This window comes from Ailuropoda melanoleuca, chromosome 16 (assembly GCF_002007445.2).
Source record: "Ailuropoda melanoleuca isolate Jingjing chromosome 16, ASM200744v2, whole genome shotgun sequence".
Taxonomy (NCBI): Eukaryota; Metazoa; Chordata; class Mammalia; order Carnivora; family Ursidae; genus Ailuropoda; species Ailuropoda melanoleuca.
In genome coordinates, this window is record NC_048233.1 from 17895802 (window position 1) to 17912991 (window position 17190).

Below are 17190 nucleotides of genomic sequence, written 5' to 3' on the forward strand. Positions count from 1 at the left end.
GGCCATGGATTATAAGATACACTGCTATTTTACACATATTATTTAGAAAGAAAATACAACCAGAATGCTTATTGTATCAAATGCAAGATATATTAAAATGTGAAAAAACAAGTTCATTTTAGGATCTGGAAGTATACTGGTTGACCATTAAATACAATAATCAAACCGTATCAGATGTGATAAAGTCTCTAAAGCTTTTTTTTTTTTTTTTTTTACAGGAGTTTCTGCGAGAGAATTTTTGTATGTGGTTAATTAGCTCCTCTGCTCTATCTAGAATTGTTCTAGCTGTGTACCATCTTTCAGGTAACCGAATTAGAAAAGCATTATTCCAATCATTTTCTGTAGGACCTTTGGACTTTATTCTCTTGTAGAACTCTGATTGAAAAAGGCTGCCAGAGAGTAATGAAGAGAGGAATGCTTTAAGAGTTTAACGTTTCTCATTAAGTAGATGAAAACAGCAACTCAGAAAATCGTTACTTTATTTCCACAGGCATTTATACTACTTTCCAAACACCATTTTCTAAGCAGGTAATCATGGGGACCTCACGACTCGGTCTCCAGACACCCATACTAGTAGTAGTAAGGACCACATTTATCTTACCTCGAGTATAATAGTCTGAACACTTCCATCGCAAAGGACAGAATCCAAGTTGAGTTGGTATAATAATTTTTCCTGGTCTCAGAATTGGATTCAACTTCTCAAATTTTGCTATTAGGGATCTTTCTCCATTTATTTGCTCTGTTTTTCTTTGCGTTAACTTCCTTCTCTAATAGGCGCTCTCCTTGTGGTGGGAAAGCTCGTGCCTAGCAAGAAGGGGCTTTGCGTGGTTTCTACAGCTTACTTTCTAATTAGCGGGAAATTCTCTCTCCTCTATAATCTACGGGTGAGAAATTTATTGCCCCTTTTTGGCCGTATTCCTGGGCCATTATTGTCATTGAGGGATCAGGTTTTTGGACTGTTCAGCTTGAGTCCTATAACTTCCTTTGTGGCCCAAGGAGTGTGCTTGCTCCTTGTTGAAAGACACTATAGATACACATGGAATGTAGGAGAGAGGTACAGTTTGAAAAATGAATGGATATAGGGAAATAAAAATAACATATGTACATTATTTTGAGCATGGTCCTTAAATTCAAGCCATATCCTGGTGGCATAAGCGTAGGACTTCTTACAAATCTGTAGGGTCACTGTATAAGGGTATGCTGCCTAGGGAGTGAATGAAGACTGATATCCAGCCTTGCCTACCAAACCATAGTTACCCCATGATCCTCCCATAGGTGGCCCTTTAATTCCTACAAATGCCCCAAAATAGCCCTTCACAAAGGATCCCTAAGACCTCTCAATTAGAATATAAAGAGTATATCAATACCTCTTTTGAATCAGATAGCATTGGATGCATAACAAATACTAAATTTTGTGGCTTTAAACAATCATTTATTTAGCTCATTGATTCCATTGTTGGTGTTTTGGGCTGGGCTCAACCAGGTGGTTCTTCTGCTGATCTTGGCTGGGTTCACTCATGTGTCTCCAGTCACTTGGTGAGCTGACTGTCTATCTGAGGTGACTGGGGCACAGGTCTCTTATCTGGCAAAATAGTACAGGTTTGTTCTCATGGTGGCAAAGTTCTAAGAGCAGCAGGTGACAAACTCCAAAGTGAAAGTACTTTTGAAGCTTTTGCTTGCATCACATTGGCCAAAGCAAATCATAGAACCTACCCAGATTCAAGAGTGAAGATACACACTCTATCTTTTGGTTGGAGGAAAAACATGTGAGGACATTTTTGCAATTTACTACACCTTTTATGTTGCCGACAGAACGAGACCTAAAGTCTTAGCGGCACTACCGTGGTGAATAGTCACAGAGCTATGCAAATCCTGTCAAGTCTTAACTAGAGCTGCGTTTTCTTATGAATCTTGTGTTAAGCCTATCCTCAAATTCCTTTTTCACATATCACTAATGCTGCAAGTTCTTGATCTTATTTTCTTGTTTGTTCAGGGGCTGGTAGGAACACCTTGAATCAACTTCTGAAGAATAATTCATTGTTTATTGGTTGCTAATCATGGTTATTAAATGCTAGTTTTACCATAAAGATATTAGTAGAATCATGAACAGAGACTCCTAGAGCAAGATACATTGTCCAGTTTAATGGACAATAGAAAACGTTCTTTTGGCTTTCTTTATTAAGAAGAAAATCAGCTGGTTCTTTTGGCTTCAGGCATTTCAGTATAATACCATAGAGTTCCAGAATGCCATCTTCTCCTGTATACTGTGCGTGGGGGTGTGGATGGAATCTCTATCAGGAAATAAGTTCAGTTCCAAGTATCCTTCGAATTTCAGGGTGACCAAGGCCTCTCTGGTTATTTGTGAAGCTGACCTGCATTTTAAGGGATTTTAAGACATAGGTGGATTGATTCTTTTTAAGTCTGGGACCTCCTCTGACTGTGGGCAACAAACAGTCTAAATGTGGTCATAGGGTCACTAAACTTGCTGGAATCGTTGTATTTGGATTATATAGTGTGTAGAGAGAAATCTCTTGTTGAAAATAGTTTGCAAGCCTCTTTAAAAATTTTCTTCTAAAAACCTTATTTGTTTCTGCATTGCTTGGGCGAGGGCTCCAGGGTGGTTAGAATGCTAGGGGCTGCGGGGAGGGGCTCAGGCACGAGCCCTGGCACCAGGCGGATGCCCGAAGGCCCCCTCAGAGGCCGCTGCGCTCCAGAGGCTTTCCAAGAGGAAGAGCTACCCGCCCAGCCCAGCCTGGGGGCCGGCCGGCCGGTGGAGGAGAGTCAGGTGGTCGCCACCTTCCTGATGAGTTTCACGTCCTCGCCCAGGAAGTGGTTCTTCGGGCAGCCGCCGAGATGCGCGTCTGCGCAGACAGAAGCCGGCACGCAGAGCGGAAGGACCGGCCTCGGGTTCTTCGCCGGCACTCGGGCAGGTTCCGTGGAGTTCGGGGCTTTACCCCGCTCATCTTGGGACGGCTTCTCCACTTGCTGGGAGAGGCCGCAGCCAGTGCTGCGCTGGGTTGGCATTTTCAAGAGAAGCTGGCGCCCTCGAACTTGTTTGCTGACTCGCAGAAGCGGCCCACGCCCTTTGGAGCCTCACAGCCTCGTGCGAATAGAAGCCCGGAGAGGGGCGCCTGGGTGGCACAGCGGTTGAGCGTCTGCCTTCGGCTCAGGGCGTGATACCGGCGTTGTGGGATCGAGCCCCACATCAGGCTCCTCCGCTGTGAGCCTGCTTCTTCCTCTCCCACTCCCCCTGCTTGTGTTCCCTCTCTCGCTGGCTGTCTCTATCTCTGTCGAATAAATAAATAAAATCTTTAAAAAAAAAAAAAAAAGCCCGGAGAGAGGTAAGTGTGGGGGCCCGCAGGTGCATGTAGACGGTGGCATCCACCAGAGGAATACTTCTGACAAAGTGGAGCGCTCGTGGTTGATCGGCGATGAGGAGCTAACTAAGCTCCAAAAAGTGCCCCCTCGGTGGGGGGGCAGAGGATGGCAGAGAAGGTGGTCCTGGAGGTTGAGGCTGGAAGAGGTGGCAACTGGAAGAGGGGGTGTCGCTGAGTCACTTTTGTCCACTGTTGAAGTGAGGGGACAGAGCTGCGGAGCTGCCGGGGGCCCGAGAGCTGGAATCATTCTTGGGAAACTTCCTCAAGAATGATCTTACTTACATAGCACAGGAGGGATATATATAGGTCATGTGTTTTGGGTAGATTTTTGTTCTCTCCGGTTGTGGAAGACATATTCTATTTAAGTATCTGCTTTAATCATTTGTTTAACGCTTTTAGAAACAATTTCTGCATTAACTTACAAAATAGTCTCCTGTGTAGTAAACACTTTTACTTGATTTGAAAAGTCGTACCACCTTCTTTTGAGAACTGTTGACGATTCCTTAACCCAAATATATGGTTTTAGTAAGGCTTTCCCTTCCACAGGGTTGGCTTCTCACAGCACCCCACTTTCCTGACCAGTGCTTGATCAGGGATGGGAGAATTTAGTTGGACCAGAGATTTTTCCAACCTTTTTTTTTTTTTTAAATGAGGGGTGCTCTGGCTCTTTTCTCTATGATTATTTAAGGATAATGCTGGATGACTGATGTGCAACCATTTAATATCTAGAAACAATAATCTTTGTGTTTTTTGCTTCCCACTTCCATATGCTATATTGACATGTTACTCCAAGTCATCCTCATTGCCTTGAGATGAGAGCAAGAAATAACTAAATCTTAGGGTTTAAAACTTTTTTTTTTTAAAGATCTTATTTGTGTATTAGAGAGAGGGAGAACTAGAGAGAGAGAGAGCACACACACAGGGAGAGGGAGAGGGAGAGAAGCAGACACCCTGCTAAGCAGGAAGCCCAATGCAGGACTCAATCCCAGGACGCTGGGATCACGATCCCAGCCAAAGGCAGACACTTAGCTGTCTGAGCCACCTAGGTGCCCCTAAAAATTTTTTCTTCCCCCAAGTGGGGTTTTGAGAGTCAAAAGAGAGGACCTGAGAGAAGCTAGACACAGAATTTATACTGTGTAAGTTCTGTAGTTAGCAAGAAACTTGAGGAATAATGAAATAGCCTCATCTGTATCCCTGAGGAGACCAGTGGAGGACACCTGGGCTGGAAGAGGTGGGGTCTTACTTGCAGGAGATCAGAGTTGGAGGATAAGAGGTCCTCACCTGGGGTGCCAGCTTTAAGGAGCCTGATGAGTTTCACTGGTGCTGAGTTGAGGAAGCTAATGGGAGCCAACTGATTCTTGTAGATCATGCATCCTTCTTCATGTGTGCCAGGTGGGTTATATACCAGAAGGTCACTTGTCCGTTCGGAGACTTTGATAAGCTTGTTGAAATTGTCTAGTCTGTACATTTCAAGGCTCTGGTGCACCTCTCTCCCTATTTTTCCCTCTTTTCTCCAGTGACATGATGGAGTGGAATCATAAGTCCGGAAAAATGATTTTTTTTTTGCCATACAGTGAATGATTTTCTCATCTCCATCCAGTAATCTATTCTTTTTCCCATTAATAGATACCACATATAAAATTTACATATATAAATGGGCCTGTCTCTGGAAGGCTACCATCTAAAATAATAAGCCTCAAACTTTCCTGCATTTTCCATGACAGCTGAAGAATAGAAGGAAAAGAAAGAACTGTGGAACGTACCTGCACTGTCACTGGCCTGAGGTGGGGCAGGCATGACTGGAACTGCAAAACTCATCAACTGAGCCTACATAGGTTTTTAATATCTGGTGGGTTGCACAAATGGAGCTTTGTAAATTTGAATGGAGAAGCTTGGAGAATTTGGCAAAGCAGGGTTATATTCATGCTAATCAGTTAAAAAAGAAAAATAAGCTGGGTAAGAATGGGAACAGAGCAGATGGGTTACATAGAGATTTCTGGAATATTCTGAGAACATGATAGATTAAGTAGGATTTGATGAACTGGCCTGGGAAGCTGATGATTGTTTCTATGAGAAAATACATTCCAGTTTTCAACTCAGGATATCTGGAACACATCTCCCTTTGTCACAACTCCAGAAAGATTCACAGGAATTTCACTTTCTCTCTATTCTGATCTTGGAGATGGGAACTATCCTCTCTTTAAGCTGAAATTCCACGGATAGAAGCAGGAACAAGTGGGTTTGAGTGTTGATTTTTATCTCCACGGAGAAAGGGAATTTTACAGCAACGAGAGTAGGGTCTCTGATGCCAGGGTTCTATCCATACATATCTTTATGGAACATAAAACAGCTTAGAAAAATGTGGGAACAGAACCCAGGACTTGGTGGGAAAGCAGGCCAGAGCACCCTTCCTGCATGTGAACCCTTGACTTCTTCACGTGCTGCTTAGGGTCCAAATGGTTGATAATGTCACTAAAGCCTAGACTATCTTCAAAGCCTGCCTGGCATGCAATGTGATACTGATGGAGTATCTCCTCTCCTTTTATTCTGGTGACCAGTGGGATGGACTTGACGCCTGGGCATACTCCGTGAACTCATGACATGGGATGGGGCTAAAGCTTGGCCAGCGCCTGAAAGGTTCCATCTGCCGAACTAGGGAACATTGGTTCTCACTGATTAAATGAATTGGTTAGAACATGAGACAAAGCATTTAATCTGCCTTGAACAGATTTGATTAAAAAAAAAAATCTTAAAGGGCACCTGGGTGGCTTAATTGGTTGAGTGTCTGCCTCTGGCTCAGGTCATGATCCCAGGGTCCTAGGATCGATTCCCGCATCGGGCTCCCTGCTCAGTAGGCAGCCTGCTTCTCCCTGTCCCTTTGCCTGCTGCTCCCCGAGCTTGTGCTTTCTCTTGCTCAGTCTCTCAAATAAAGAAATAAACTCTTTAAAAAAAAATCTTAAAAGTATACTGAAAGTGGCTAAAAATTTTGTATCTTTGCCTTAATATAATAATTTTGTGCTGGAAATATATATTGACATCTAGGCATAAAGAAATGGAAATATTAGGTGTCACCGAAAAACAGATGAATAACCTCTTTCTCTCCTTTTCCTTTACTCCTCCCTCTTCCCCATTTTCTCCTTTTTAAAAGTTAATTTAATAGATTAAGGACATCTTTAAATGACTATAAAAATAAAGATGATGTTTAGACAGTTTTCCCAGCTGGAATGCTCTGTTTAAAACACTCTGTTTTCACGTCCTGCACTGTTTATTTTACATTCAGAGATGTGGGCATGTGGGAACTGTTTGCAGAAAAAATCTGTTTGCTTCTGCGATTGATATAATACAGAAGCGGAGGGTAGAGGTTCAACAAGCTGTCTTTCTAAAGCCAGATGTACAATCTTTTCTTTTATTACTATTGGCAAGTACCTTTGTGAGGGGGGAAAAAAAGAAGTCCTGGGAAGTAATGAAGAGATAAATCCATTCTGACTCTGAAAGTGTAACCCCCAAGATTTACAGAAATCAAGTTCTCGGTGATCGTTTGGGGTCTAATTCTCATGGAAACGCTCAGGACTATTTCACTGCTTGCACTGAAAAATGACAATGATTATGTCAACATGGTGCCTAAGCTCTCAGCGCATGTATCAGTGATCATTGCAAGAGCCTTCAAGGTTATCTCTGTATGTTCAGTTTCAATTTCTCACTCTCCTAACCAGTCCATTCCACATTCTGCCACCAGGGTCATCTTTAAAGCTGTGAATCTGACTACGGCTCCACCCTGTCTTAAAGTTTTACAATTGTGGTTTTCAATTGCTTCTAAAAGAGGTAGAAACTTGTGGTCTGTTGGCTGAAACCAGCTTTGAAGCATATATATAAAGTATTTTTTGACCACATACTGTGAGCCTGAAAAAAAATGTAATAGTTGCCAACATTTAAAAATTGGAGAATTTGACAGAAAAATCTGGATATTCTGCTATTATGAAAACACTGGAAGCTCCAGCAACACTGGCCTTATATTTTGTGTGAAAATAATCAAACGGTTCCATTTGGAAGGGCACGGTTTCCCTAGTTTCCCACAGGATTGTATGCTTCCTGTCTTTTTTTCTCATTTACATGATTTCATTTTGCTCATTTACACGATCTGTTTGGCATTTATAGGCATTTAAATTTTCAACTCCTGGACTGTGGGCTCGAGTCCAGCTCCTTCGCCTCACGTGTAAGGACCATCTGACTCTTATTAACTTTTTTAGGCTCATTTCTCACATTTTCTCCTCTTGAACTTTATACTGCAAAAATACAGGTTCCCCTAAGACACTGTGTGATTTTACCATTTCCAGTCCTTTCCATCTATCTGAAAAGCCTTCCCCGCTTACCAAGCTATTTTTCCCTTCTGGAAAGTGTTTTCTTGATTTCCTTAGAGTTAACCATTCTTGTTGGAGGTGTGTGGTTTTGGTTTTTTTTTTTTTTTTTTTTTTTTTTTTTAGCATTGACTTCTTCCATGATTGATTTTACTGTATATTTTACTAATTTGTGTAAAATAAGGAGAAACTTTCCTTTGCGAGCAACAGGTATCCAATTCCTAGTGGGGAGATCCAAACCTTTGAAGAGGGGTAGCTTTGGTAAGCTTGCTCAGGACTGCAGCTGAGCCCTCAGGACTGAGAAGGCAGTGCAGTGGATCCAAGACTCAGAGACCCAGACAAGTCTCTGCACGGGTTCCTCATGGGGGAGGGAGACAGGTAAAATTGAGAAGACAGAGAGAGGAGACTTGGAAGGAGGACAGAAATTGCAAATGGAGGATTTTCAAGTAAAAACCACCAGAAGAACTAAGTACAGAATTAGTTGAATGAGAAGAGGTTGGCCCTCCAGAATGGACTGGGCATGGAAAGCAGGTGGGGCAAGGCAGTTTCTTTTTACCACATGCCTGTAGTGTTCGAACTTTAAAAATCAAATTCATGTAATAGTTTGATACATTTTTAAAAAACTATATTTAGGGAAACTTCATTGTAACAATTGATTTTTTGTGATATCCTTTTCCATGGTCCTAAAAAATTCTCTATAAAGATTTCAAATAATCACCAAATTTGGGTGATTTTTAAAACATTTTTCAAAATTTGAAAAATTTTTTCCCTTTTTTTTAAGGAAACCAGTGAAGAAGCCGCATTCTAAGCTCTGGGTGATGGGAGACCAGAAGTGGCAGCTTGTAAAGGTCAGAGAACGGCTAATATTTTAACTACATATGTATTTTTTTAAACACAATTTTTTTAAAAAGATTTTTTATTTTTTTAAGTGATTTCTACACCCAACATGGGGTTCAGACTCACAGCCCCCGAGATCAAGAGTTGCAGGCTCTAGCGACTGAGCCCGCAGGGTGCCCCTCTAAATGCAGTATTAAAAGAATTTATCAAACTGATACATGCACTTGGTTAAAAAATATTACAGAAGGCATAAGGTAAAAACTATGGTCCTCGTCCTGCTGTTGACCAGCCGCATTTCCAACTTCCAGGGTTAATCTCTTTTAATTCTTTTAAACTGATTCTGTATTTAGCTCTTTTCGTGGTTATCTTAATATCTCCAGATAATATATTAAGGTCAATGCAGCAGATTATATTTTCTAAAGATGATCAAGAGAGTGTCTCCTATTTCACTACTTTCTTTTTTAAAAAAATTTATTTATGAAAAGAACACTTAACATGAAATTTACCCTCTTAAATTTTCAAGTGTACAGTATAGTTCCGCTGTGGGTACAGATCTCTGGAGCTTATTCATCTTGCTTGACTGACACTATATGCCCTTTGATTAACAACTCCTCGTGTCCTCCTCCCCTCACGCTCTGGCGACCACCATTCCAGTCTTTGATTCTATGGATTTGACTATTTTAGGTACTTCATAGGAGTGGAATTAGGTAGTAGTTGTCTTTCTGTGCCTGGAATATTTTACTTAGCATTTCCTCAAGTCATAACCTTCTAGAAACTTGCCGTTTTCCTATCAAGAAGTAGATATCTGTCTCCTCTCCTTGAAGTTTGAAGGGCTCCCCCCACCCCAGTCAAAATGTTTTTATTTCTTTACGTTTATAACTTAAATTTCCATCTGGGTAGAGGCAAGATTGTCACACACACTGATGTCCTTAAAATTTAATTATGCAAATAAGTCCTTTTGAAATACTAATAGGTGTGTGACCATTCTTCCAGCTTTATAGCTGAGAAAATGAGTAACCTGGTGGGTGTGTAGCCAAAGAACTGTTCTCTACAAGTTCAGACTTGGCTCTGCCTCCCACACACCCATGCGTCATGGAGCTGCAGTAAGCTCTCCCTGCCCCCGCTTCCAGATGGCAGTCATACCCTAGTCAACAAGAGTCACTCAAGCTTTGGAGGAGGGGTCTCCTGGCCCTGAGCCGGGCAGTTATCTTTGGAAATTAATTAATTAATTATTTTTTAAAAGATTTTATTTATTTATTGGACAGAGAGAGACACAGCAAGAGAGGGAACACCAGCAGGTGGAGTGGAAGAGGGAGAAGCAGGCTCCCCACTGAGTGGGGATCGCGATGCGGGGCTCGATCCCAGAACCCTGGGATCACGACCTGAGCCGAAAGCAGACGTTTAACGACTGAGCCACCCAGGTGCCCCTATCTTTGGAAATTTAAATGTGGCACAGAAGAGTTGTCCTGAACTGTGAAGTACTAACGTGGATTCTGCCAATCAAGTGATTGAACCTCTGGGCGGAAGCCTGCCTGGGCTCCACTTGCCTCTCTCAGAACGGGCCTGCAGAGCCTGACCGTGCCCCTTGGCTGTCCTGTCCTTTGAGCCAGTTAGTAAGAGTGGGCTCCTTCTGGTGGGGTGATGCCAACAGAGTAGGTAAAAGTGCCCAACACAATCTTATATGCACACATTAGGTGCTTAACAAATGCTTGTTGATCTACGTGTAAAAAAGTACACAGTAAACTCAGTAAATCACCCCCGAGCAACTACATCTTTGTAGCCATAATGAAGACCGAGAAATAACATCATCAGCAACCCAGAGGCCTCCCCAGAGCTCCCTGTAGTCAATACAAGCTTTTCTCCGCAAAGGTAAAGTCTCTCCTAATTTCTAACACCATAGTGTATTCAGGTTTACAGTCATGGCACCTTGCACACGGGACACAGTAAAATACTCTTAATGCTGTAATTTAGATCTCCCTGTTTTCGAACTTTATAGAAATGCAGTTGTACAGTGTGTGTGTTTGTGAGATTCACTCACGTGGAGGCGTATGGTTGCATTGGACTCGTTTTTTGCTTCTGTGTTCGATCGGCTACATCTGTCGTGATACAGACATGTGCCTTTTCTACGGTTAAACAGTTGGGTTGTTTCCAGCTTCGGGTTGTCACAAATAATGCAGCAGTGAGCCTTCTTTGGCATGCCTTTTGGGACATATGTATGCATTTCTTTTGGGTATATACCTGGGAGTGAATTGCTAGGTCTTAGGGTATATATAAGACTTTTTTTTCTTTTCCAGTGTTACTGAGCAAAGCCTATAGCACTGGGTAAGTTTAAGGTGCATAGTGTGGTGATTTGATACATGTATATATTGCAATAGGAGCTGCTAGCGCCTCCCTCATCTCACATAATTACCTTTTTTTTTTTTTGTAGTGAGAACACTTAAAATCTATTCTCTTAGCAACTTTCTAGTATATAATGAAATATTAGCTGATTAGTCACTATGTTGTGCAGTAGATCCACAGAACGTACTTGTCTTATGACTGAAAGTTTGTATGCTTTGACCAGCATCTCCCCATATCTCCACTCCTGGTTCCCTGGCAATTTAGATTTTACATAAAAGTGAGAACATACTGTATTTTGTCTTTCTGTCTTTCTCTGTCTTACTTATTTCACTTAGCATAATGCCCTCAAAGTCCAACATGTTGTTGCAAATGGCAATATTTCATTCTCATGCTGAATAAAATTCGTGTGTGTGTGTTTGTGTCTATGTGTGTGATCTCTTCTTCATTCATCTGTTAACAGACACTGAGGTTGTTTCCATATCTTGAGTATCGTGAATAATGCAGCAATAAACATGGGAGTGCATATATCTCTTCAAGATTCTGATTTCATTTCTTTTGGATCTATACCCAGAAGTGGGATTGCTGGATCATACAGTAGTTCTGTTTCCAATTTTTTGAGGAACTTCCATACCGTTGTCCATGGTGGCTGTACCAATTTACGTTCCCTCTTCTCCACATGCTTGAGGACTTATCTTTTTTTGATAATGGCCATTCTAGCAGGTGTGAGTCGATATCTCTCTGTGGTTTTGATTTGATGATTGGTGGTGGTGAGCACTTTTTCATGTACCTGTTGGGCACCTATACGTCTTCTTTGGGGGGACCTTTTTGACTGCCTTGACCAGCAGAATATTGTGCAAGTGATACTATGTGACTTCTAAGGCTATGTCATAAAAATGTCATGAAGTTCTGCTTTGTTCGTTCACATGTGATGGAAGCAGAAGGAAACAGGAGATACTACCCACATGCTCTGAAGGTGGAGGAAGGGCCAGGAGCCAAGGAATGTAAGCGATGCAGCTGCAGAAGCTGGAAAAGGCAAGGAAAGGATTCTCCGTTAGGGCCTCCCAAGGGAGCGCAGCCCAGCTGAACCTTAATTTTGGCTCAGTGATACTGATTTTGGACCTCTGGCCTCGAGAACTAAGAGAGAATAAAATTCTGTTGTTTTACCTTCCTGAGTTTGTGGTAACGCACAACGGCTGCTGTAAGAGACTGATACAGTTGACCGGAAGTATGATGCTCGACATCCTTAGACATGAGAGAAGTGCAACTTACTACCAGCATGAAATACCACTGCATACTTATTGGAATAGCTAATATTGAAAAAATAATAACTGACTAGTATGTATTGTAAACTAATTTTAATGAGAAATGGGATATACAAATATATTTTCTTGTATTTGCGTGAAAATTCTAGAAGGATATCCAAGAAACTAATCAGAGAGGTTATCTTTGGGGTGGAGTAGGTGAGATGGGGGTGAGTGGGGAAAAGTGGGATTATTTAAACTGTATTCTTTTTATATATTATTTGATTTTTGATTCTGAACGTGTGACTGTTTTCTTTTTTTTTTAAATGAAGACTTATGCAATAAAAGACTAGATTTCAGTGGATGTGAGTGAGGCCTTTTTACAGACAGGCTTCATCCTAGGGACCCTGTTGTTAAGCTGGGTTCCCTAAATTCTGGAAGAATTTGCTGTGGGGCAACAACATTGCCTCTGGCTATTCTGGTTCACCCCAGGTGGTTAATCTTATTTTGTTGGAGGTAAGTCATTTTTATATTCCTGGAGGAGGGGGTGGGGGTTGACTGGCTGCTGAGCACTCTACTTGAGGGGGTGGGGATGGAGAGGAAGCCAGTCTATGCACATTCAATTCAGCCTGGTCCCTCAGTTTTGCCTCCAATGGTAATCAGTGTTTCTAGTTTCTAGCCCTTCTGGGGCTCTGCTGGGCAGACTGTCTCCATCCTATCAACAGCCCTCTCTATGTGTATTTCAGGCTGTGGTTTTCTCTGCCCTACTTCATCAGTTATAAGTCTTATACCTCCTGACTTTGGGATGAAGAGGAAAGAACGGTGGGCTGTTCCCCATCTTGAAAACAATCTACTCTATTTATTGGTTGTTTTCATCTCCTAACTGGTTTGTGAGCTCCTGGAAGGAAGGAAAGTTTATTATCATTTTTATATACCCAAAGTATATTAGCCACTGTCCGGTCAGCAAATAGAGACCATACTAAAGATTTCAACAGACAGAAGTTAATATACGGAATTGTTCCCACAGGTGTTGGAGGATAGAAAAAACGAAAGGGGGCACTGAACTAACATGGAGATAATTACCAAAGAGCCTGCTACCAATCCTGGTCTTGGGGAAAAGACAGGGACGAGGTTGGGATTGTCGAAAGCTAGAACTCAGAGTAGGGGACCTGCAAAGCTGGGGCTCAGGCTTCTGAGGAGTGGTTATGACCAGGTTGTGGCTAGTAACTCTGATGGCTTGAGAGAGGTTGGTTATGGGTGCCAGCAGTACGTGCAGTGGGAGCCAGGTGTTGCCGCTGGGACTAAGTGCCCTGACAGGAACACTGAGCAAAGCGAAGGAGAAAGTTGTTTGCTTGATCTGCCTTCCAGAGTGTCTCTAGTGCAAGACTTAACAGGAAGCCAGCTGTCAGAGGAGTCTGGGAAATGTATTTTGCAGAATCTTTGTCCCAGCGTCACAAAACACAGTACAGAATTGGATTTAGAGTTGGAGGATAATAGCTATAAAGTGGCACAGAGAGTATATATAATTTTAAAAAATGTTTTGTATGAATAAAATACATTAAAATATCTTTCTAGTCCAGAATCTTTCTTGAGAGTTCCAGGCTTGCATTTCTGTTTATCAGTCATCCCCCTTTGGTTGTCTCTGGGGACATCAAAAGCAAACACAGAAAATTAACTACTAAGCATAAATCCGTTTCCCCATACTCACTAAAAATGTATTCCTGCATTACTAACATGTAGTATCTAAAAAATACTACATGTCAGCTTCAGATAGAATGAAAACAGAAGCAAAGCATTGCTTTCCTGATGAAGAATATTTACCAAAACTGAATGAATCATGTTTTCATCAAAACTTGCCCTACTGGGACGCCTGGGTACTTAGTCGGTTAAGCATCTGCCTTTAACTCAGGTCATGGTCCCAGGGTCTTGGGATCGAGTCCCACATCGGGCTCCCTTCTCAGTGGGGAGCCTGCTTCTCCTTCTGTCTTGCTCTCTGCTTCTCTCCCTCTCCCTCAAATAAATAATTAAATCTTAAAAAAAACCAAACAACTTGCCCTTCCTCCTGTCCTCTTGTCTCATAAAGGACAACATTGCCCAGCTACTGAAGTCCAACTCACAAGTCATTCTCTGTGTTTTCCCTCAACGCACACATGCTATACAGAGTCTGGTCAGTGTTGCCAAGTAGGGTCTCTTGACTCCATGTTCTCTGTGTTGCTTCTGCTCCTGCATTAATCAGCCCCTGAGGATATTTTCTGTGGACCAGTGCAATTACTTCCAAATTGGTCCCCAACTGCTAGCTTATCTTTCTTTACCCATGCCTCTATTGATGACCACAGTGATTAAAAAACAAACAACCACAAATCTCAAGTGAGTACCAGGGATGTAATGGACAGACAGCACGATGAGTCTAGTTACCACTGCTGGGTGGTATATGTATAGAGAGAGTGAGTCCTATGAGTTCTTATTGCATGGAGAAAAATTTTTCCCTTTTTTCCCCCTCCCGTTCCTTTTGTATGTGTATGAGATGATGGATGTTAGCCAAACTTATTGTGGTAATCATTTTACAATATGTATAAGTCAAACTTTTATGCTGTACAGCTGAAACTCGTACAGTGATATATGTCAGTTATATCTCAAACTGGAAAAAAAAACGAATCTTACCAGATCAATGTCCAGGTTGTATCCTTTAGTGGAAAAGGTGTTAGTAATGTATAATGTTTAAAGACCATTCTAAACTGGGAAGGGGAGAGCAGTGTTCACCACACGTCAGTGACAGGAGGTAGACAGAAGAGAGAGCTGTGCATGCTCATGACCCTGTTTGAAATTACTGAATTCCTGTTTTGTGAAAGGGTTACAGGGTGGTATGGAGAAATAGAGGAAAAAGATTGATCTTGAGGGTTAGAAATTGAAAAGGTAAGATAAAAGGAACATGAGGTAAAGATTAGAAAGAGAAGAGAGAAAAATTAGAGTCATAACTTTTGTTTCTGTTGAGTTGGGAAGTAACAGAATTTTTGCATTAATATGAAGGAAATTATTTTATAAATCCCAGAAGTGTCTCTAACAGTTCCCTAAAAACATGTAAGGAAAGGAACCCCAATTGATATTGTAAAGGAGAGGGAAAAAAAAGGGAATAATGTGGTTCTTTTTTGAAGTTCAGGGGAAGACCAAAGAAATTTTCAGAGTTGTGTTTTTTATTTTTTTATTTTTTTGGTTGGTTGAATATCAGGAGAGCCACCATCATTTTCATGAGTCTGGAAAGGCATTTTCTGACATCTGCTAAATGATCCTGGAACAAGAGCAATGCAGGCCTGGTGTGGCATAATGTGTAGTTTATGGATAAGGTTTGCTTTCTACATGGTTGAGTCTGGTATATTCTCTGTTTGAAAACACAAGAATTAAAGATATCATAAGAAAAATTACGGAAAATTGACAGCTGATAAAGGACCTTGTACTCACATCTCTGTTAGAGCTCTGGATCAACTTGTTAAAAAATAACAGAGGCAAAGCAGGGAAATCTACCTTTTCAAGTGAGAGGGAGGGAAGACTTAGGGGAAGGAGGTTGTAAATCTATTCAAAGTTGTCTTGCACGGGGCTATAAGTATTTGAAGATGATTGTGATAAAAAAGATAAGAAAGTAGCTAACATAAAATAGCTATTTTATTGGGATATGGGTAGAAATATTGCTGCCGTCAGAAGCTCCCCTCAGTAATGCTTTGAGTTTAAATATGTTATAAAAGGTTAAAAACAAAGCCCAGAAAAGCATTTTTACAGTATAAATATGTAGTAGAGTTAATAAAAGAAGCCCTGTGTAATTTATAGGCAAAATCAAAAGGAACCCCTGAACCTCATTTTCCTAGATGGGTTATAACAAATTGCGTTGTACGTACGCCCCTGTGTGATGGGGTGGGATGTGCTTCACACAGAATCACCTGGCCGGGAAAGAGTCTTCTGGAAAGAAATTTTTGTAATTCATCTACCCAGAGGGGGCGCTTTCCCCTAATTTGTTCAGAGTCCTGTGCAGAGTTAGAATAAAGGAAGACCAGGAGTCATCCTTGGATAGGTGTAACAGAACAGTGGTCTAGAAATATGTAGACCCAAGTTTAAGTACTTCCTGCTTTACTAACAGTGAGTGTGGCCTTGCCTTCTCCGTCCTGATTTCCTCATCCACAAAATCACCGAGACTACCTCGGAGTATTTCTGTGAGCACCAAAGGTGATAACACTGAAAGTGCCTTGTAAACCGTGAAGTAGAATGCAGTCTTCATTCGGTAAACACATACTGAGCGCTGCTGTGTGCAGGGCACTTTGTTAAGCTTTGCAGATACAGGGCTGAAAGTCCTTGCCCTTGGGGAGCTAACAATCTATGGGCATGGCAGATGGACCCGTAATTATAACGCATGGTGATCTGGAAGGTAAAACTTGCTGTGGACTTAGAGGATTGAGGAACTCTGCTAGCGTAAGATGTCGGGACCCCTTGTGCTCCCCATTACAAGTCTGTGCAATTAGATGACCTCAGCTCCAGAGTGCTATGTATATCTGAATCGGAAAATGGGTACACAGGTGGAGGGCCAACTCTAGCACAAATTACCTGTGCAAATTAGAAAGAAAAACTCCTTCTTGACAGATACATTGCAAAATGTGCCTCGCCACTCTTCTGCCAAGACCAGTCAGAAAANTACTCTAGCACAAATTACCTGTGCAAATTAGAAAAACTCCTTCTTGACAGATACATTGCAAAATGTGCCTCGCCACTCTTCTGCCAAGACCAGTCAGAAAAAGGCATCCCTCTGGGTGAGCCAGGTCAGCCCTGGGCAGAGCAGCAGGCCGGGAGACAGAGGGCGGGGTTGGAGCAGTCCGTCACAGCGGCCCCGGCCGGGGGAGTCTGTAGAGCACAACCGGAATCATTAAACATGGTGGCCTGCTAGGGGTAGGTTTTTGTAAGTCTTGCTTTTGAAGATTACAGTTAAAAAACAAAACAGGATACAGCACATGCAACCATATGTGCATGCAATTTAGGGGACGGATTTAATTTTGTGAACTT

The 17190-nt window shown here is 41.9% G+C and overlaps 1 long non-coding RNA gene across 1 annotated transcript; it reads left to right on the forward strand.

The window, feature by feature from the left end:
- The first annotated feature begins 214 nt into the window (after positions 1-214).
- LOC117796783 lies at positions 215-9884 on the forward strand. Its single transcript, XR_004621443.1, has 3 exons — positions 215-303; positions 8514-8580; positions 9835-9884. It is a non-coding gene; the product is annotated as an uncharacterized LOC117796783 (long non-coding RNA).
- Positions 9885-17190: the final 7306 nt, after the last annotated feature.